This window comes from Triticum aestivum, chromosome 5A, assembly GCF_018294505.1.
Source record: "Triticum aestivum cultivar Chinese Spring chromosome 5A, IWGSC CS RefSeq v2.1, whole genome shotgun sequence".
Classification (NCBI taxonomy): domain Eukaryota; kingdom Viridiplantae; phylum Streptophyta; class Magnoliopsida; order Poales; family Poaceae; genus Triticum; species Triticum aestivum.
In genome coordinates this window covers 337,229,936-337,236,166 of record NC_057806.1, presented here as the reverse complement: position 1 = coordinate 337,236,166, position 6,231 = coordinate 337,229,936, and positions in this window count along the sequence as shown.

The window sequence follows — 6,231 nt, the reverse complement described above, 5'->3', positions numbered from 1 at the left end:
GCCAGTGGTCAGCCTGGCTCTGATAACAAGGTTGTAGGGGCCACATTTCCGGGACATAAATCCCAGTAAACGACCCTGGTGTCATCACCAGCCCCAGGATTACTGATGCTGGTGGACATTTGAGTACAAGACCTTATAGGTCCATTGAGTACAACAATGATTTCTAATGGCAGATGATGGAAGCGACTTGTGGATCTCCAACATTGATGGAACTCCATTCCCACGGGAACAACTGACCTGGATAACTCCTATCTCGCGTGGGCTGCTATCTCCGGATCCTAGGTTGCGGGGGTGTCTTCGTAGTGCTCTTCTCTGAGTCATGATCTGGCCAAGACAATAGCCAGGGACAAGCCAGTGAGTATGTTTGAATGTACTAGCAAACATCAAGAACAAAAGATATACTGGATGCATATGCTCATGATGAATTAAATTACATGCATGTGCTGACTGAGTATTAAAGCATGGCATGACAAATATTCATACCGAAAATAAATCATGTGATTAGTAATCGAAGGAATGAAACGGAATGTCGTGTGTTGGGCTGCCCAAAGAATTCCAAGAGAAATGCCAAACATGTGTCTAAAAGAGAATCGGTCGAGACATAACCGCCCGAGAACTCAAGCGACGCCACGAGAGGTCTTGAAAATACACGCCACGGTCGGGTGTCTGAAGCGACGCCTCATAAAGGGCTTATAAGAAAGTAACATGAGTATTCAGGTAGACTAGCCGTCCCAAGAGATACTCACAGTTGCACATAAGAGGAAACGGTTAGTCCACAACAATATTCATGTCAACAATAATATTCATAACGGCACCGGCAGTGACAATGATTACCCTGCAGAACGAACCATGGTCAATTTAAGTATTTCCTCCGGAGACTGACACTAAGACTAACAGTTGACCAACCCAGACTGTAGTCCTTAACCATTGACATGGCTATTCGAATAGATATAACTTTGCAGAGGGTGTACTCTTTACCCACAAGTAAAGGATTTCTTTAGTCAACCTGAGATGTTGACTAATTCTGATTACGGTCTTTGGGATGAAAACACACCTGACCCGCACACACCAGTTTTAATCCATCAAGCCAGGGATCACCCAAAACAATGATAAAGTAAAACTCTAAGTGGGAAGGCCTCACGCAATGGCCTCCAACAGCATGAACATTCAGCTTCGGTCCCAGACCGGCCATTCATGCCCCCGGACCAAGTTACATGACTACTGGGGTCAACAGTATCATTCCCTATGGCCTCTCTATACGGTGTGTGTAAGAAAGGGGTTATCAACTTACTGAACCATACCATACCTTTGGCAGGGACATGTGGTAGCACGAATCAAGTATGGGGGTTACCTGAACAAGACTTGATCTATGGTCAACTCAGGAGGTTTAAGTTTCCCTGCAATGGTTAGCACAATACAATTCTTTGGCAGTACCCAACAGGGTCACCACCTGGTATGTATCAACATACCATTACTAACCATTCTCGTCACAACGAGATTTCAGTCTCACAGTCACTTTTCTCATGACTAATTCTTCCTGCAAATTAGCCTGGACCAACACAGGCACATATGGCACATGAAAATAGCCGTACTCACTTATACTTCATGCTTAAATGAAGATAAAATACCATCAAGGGGGATCGTGAATGTATGAGCAATACTATGCAAATTTCATATGACTTTAATATATTCATAATTCAATTCTACATGCAAACAAACACTATGCATTCACCCTATCATGTGTTCAAGATGCTTGCCTTAAGCATGCAGAAATATTGGGTGCACTCCAAAACTTTGAAAATTATATCTCCCCTCCATTTCCTGTTTTCAAAGTATTTTAATTACCACACAATTCTAAAACAGTACATAAAAGTTTTTTGGAAATTTGAGAAATAAAAACTAAAATAAACTAGATGAATTTTGAGAGATAATGGAAAAAGAATCAAGTCATTTGAAGTTTATATGATTTTCCTATGGATCTACTAAGCTGGAATGTTAAAGGAAATGGACTATTTAGTAGATCTAGCAAAAACGAGGCCTAGGAAAAATGTTCACCCTCTCTGGATAAATAGATAATGATTTTAGGAGTAGGAAGAAATTTGAATCATCGAATTTAGATGTGAAATGGCTGCTGTGGATTTATTTGAAATCTATTGGAAAAGAAAAAGAAAACAAATATTACTGTGATGGGCCGAGAAGAGATGCACCCTAGGCGCGGTATAGCCGCCTGGCGCTACTGGGCCAAGCCCAATCGCCCAGCCGCGTGGGAGGGCTACGACGTCGAAGGTGTACTAGCGAGAATATGCTTTCCTCGCGGGAAAGCAACTTCAACGCAACCCGTCTCCACTTAAGACGAGCTGGCACGGTGCTGGGTCATTGACAGTGGGCCCTCCTGGCCCACTGGTCAGGTTTGATCAGTCGACACGCGCGCCTCCTTCTCTGGCCGAACAAAGGCAGAGCTCCAGCGAGGTTTTCCGGTGAACGATGGCACCACATGGGAAACCGAGGCCACCCACGAGCTCGGGGGGTCGAGGCGGTCCTGCCGGTGGTTGCCATGGTCCGTGGGGTGGACAAATTCGCTGGTGGCGAGCTCACCCGAGGAGCTCCGGCGGGGAAGCATTAGGCAATTCGCCTATGGTGGCTCCCGAGAAAAATCGAGTGCGGGGATGGATTAGTAGGTGCTCAAGGAGTCTGTTGGTGAAGAAATTTGGGAGAGGGAGGGCCGGACGGTGTTGGAACCATCCGAACAGTGGTGGCGGCAGTAGTTGCTGGAGAGGATGAAGACGACCATCTCCGGTCATTTGGCTATCCGAGGTGGCTTGCAGAGGATGGAGAGGTGGTGTGGAGTGTAGGAGCGGGCTCGGGGTGAGCTTGAACAGGCGGGGGAGAGGTGGTGCCGTGGCTTCCAGAGAATGGCCAGGGCGGTGATTGCCATTAGTGAGGTAGAGAGGGTCGTTATGGGCGGTGGCCATGGTTGGTGTGGACGGCGGCTCCCTGAAGTGATGACAGGGCTCGCTGGCTGGCTCGGAGACGTGCCACGCACCTTGGGCGGTGCCGTCCTGAGCTGACTACGGCGGCGACCATTGATGGCAAGCAAGGGCGGTGGTGAGGACGTGGTGTGGCCGGTGTGTCGTTTGTGCGGTCGGTGAGCTGCGGATGAGCTCGAGCCATTCGCATTCAAGCAAGAGGGGCTTGTGCAGAGACGTGGCGAAGGAGGACTCATCGGGCGGCGGTCCTGGTCGTCGCAGACGGCGATGGACGGCGCCTGGGGCCAAGCGATGGTGTCGGCGAGGTTCCTGGTGGCCAGGCTGATCCATAGGAGGGTCAGGATGAGAGGTGGAGGCAACAGAGACACGGTAGGAGCTCGGTGCCGACGCATGCAAAACACACACTCTAGCCGCGTCTGGTGCATGCACGTTAGGTGTTCGTCAGATTGCCGGTGGCATCTACAGGGACACACACAAGCTACAAAATCAATAGGATGGTGCTTCTAGGTATGAGAGGGGTGATGGACATGCAGGTTTGGCCAAACGACCAAGTGTCCAGTGTAAGTTATAAAGTGGCAACATTTCTGTCATGCCCACAAGGTGTTTGATAGAATGCGAGGGCCAGCTAGAAAGCTTTGCTGTATTTGAAAATTGGCAGGATGGGGTCTATTTAGATGATAGAGATGGTGGTGGAGTTATATTGGCAAGATGAGAAACTTGTGAGTGCAAGTTTTACCAGAATTCAATTCTGGACAGAAACTTCAGTAGCATGTTTGGTGGACTTAAAAGATGCATATAGAGCTGATATCTTGGAGTTAAGGTTTTGGTTGGAAGGACTACAAGATGGCAAAGTTTCAGAATTAATGGATCTAGGAAAATTCGGGTTGCAGTTATAACTCAAGAATGGGACAGAATTGAAACGAGGATGTTTCACTCAAAATTTTCAAAAGATATAATTAGGTTTTTGCTCAAAAGTGATTTATAGGCATGATCTGACCTCTCATAATTTTTGTCGGATAAAATACTTGTAGTGCAACAGAAGCATTTTAAGTATTTAAAATGATTTTAAAAGAATTACTTGTGGCAGATTTTATTATGAAAACATTTCCTTGAAATGATTTACAAAACAACCAAGGACCACAACATTTCACATAAATATTCTTCTATTGAGGGAAGAATTTTGTAAAACAGAAATAGAAAAGCTCTGAAATTAATAACTGAGCTCATATAGCTCAAAAAATTTATTTCTGACCAAATTTTACTTAGTGAAAATATGATTAAATTTTTTGGGTGTTACAAATATCAGCCATCTCTACATGGCACTTATTCAACTGGGAAAGGTGAAACACATCATGAACTCCTGACAGTCCTTCGGGTAACTCCAACTTGTAGGCCACTTCTCCCATACATTGCAAAACTCGGTATGTTCCTACAAATCTCGGGGCTAACTTTCCCTTAACTCCAAAACTTTTAACTTCTCGAAGAGGTGACGCATGAAGATATGCTCTCTCTCCAATTTCATAGACTACCTCCTTGCGTTTTGAATCGGCATAACTCTTCTGCCTGGAGTGAGCTACCTTTAGTCTGTCGCCAATCAACTTAACCTTCTCTTCAGACTCTTTGATCAAATCTGGTCCAAACAACTGACGGTCTCCAACTTCATCCCACATCAACGGTGTCCAGCACCTCCTTCCATACAAGGCTTCGAAAGGGGCCATCTTCAGACTAGCTTGATAACTGTTGTTGTATGAGAATTCCGTGTACGAAAAATTATCATCCCAGCTGGATCCATAATCTAGCGCACAAGCTCTCAACATGTGCTCCAGAATCTGATTGACTCTCTTGGTCTGTCCATCTGTCTGCGGATGAAAGGTTGTACTGAACTCTAGCCTAGTCCCCAAAGTCTGGTGCAGCTGATGCCAAAACTTCGAAGTAAACTGAGTCCCTCTATTCGATACGATGGTCCTCGGAACTCCATGCAGACATAGGATCCTGGTCATATATATCTTGGCCAACTTCGCACTCGTATAGGTGGTTTTTACTGGGATAAAGTGAGCCACTTTGGTCAAACGATCCACTACTACCCAGATAGAATCATATCCGATTGTGTCCTGGGTAATCCGGTGATGAAATCCATGCCAAGCTTGTCCCACTTCCATTCGGGTATCAACATAGGATGCAGTAATCCTGCTGGCTTCTGATGTTCTGCCTTCACTCTCTGACATACATCACATACAACTACATACTCGGCAATATCCTTCTTCATACCAGTCCACTAGAAACGCTCCTTCAAATCCAAATACATTTTGGTGTTTCCTGGGTGAATCGAGTATGGCGAGTCATGAGCTTCCTGTAGTATTAACTTCCTGATTTCTGCGTTATTGGGTACATATACTCGGTCCTCAAACCATAAAGTTTCATGCTCATCCTCACGAAAACCTTTGGATTTTCCTTCGCTCATCTTCTCCTTTATCTCAGCAATCTCCTTATCATCCTTCTGAGCTTCTCGAATATTTCGCAATAGTGTTGACTGAACCTCCATTGCTGCAACAAAACCTCATGGAACTATCTCCAAACGAAGCTCCTTGAGATCGTCAACTAACTCTTGCAGAAAACCTCCGCTTACGAGGGTATTGGCATAACTCTTCCGGCTCAAAGCGTCTACTACGACATTGGCCTTGCCTGGATGATAGTGTAGCTTCATATCACAATCCTTTATAAGCTCCAACCATCTCCTTTGTCTGAGATTCAGCTCCTTCTGCGTGAAAATGTAGTTCAAACTCTTGTGATCCATGTACACATCACAACGGTTTCCAATAAGAAAATGTCTCCAGGTCTTGAGTGCATGAACTACATCTGCTAACTCCAAATCATGTGTGGCATAATTCAGTTCATGCGGTCGAAGTTGTCGTGAGGCATATGAAACAACTCTTCCATCTTGCATAAGTACACCTCCAAGTACTAAGCAAGAAGCATCGCAATAGACATGGAAATCTTTGCGTATGTCTGGCAAAATCAGCACTGGGGCTGTAACCAAACGTTTCTTCAACTCCTCAAAAATTGCCTCACATTCATCTGTCCATTTGAACTTAGTGTCCTTCTTCAACAACTCCATCATAGGTTTCGCAATCTTGGAGAAATTCTCAATAAATCTCCGGTAGTATCCTGCGAGTCCAAGAAAACTGCGGATCTCCCCTACAGAGGTGGGTGCTAGCCAATCAGTGAGTGACTGAACCTTGGTAGG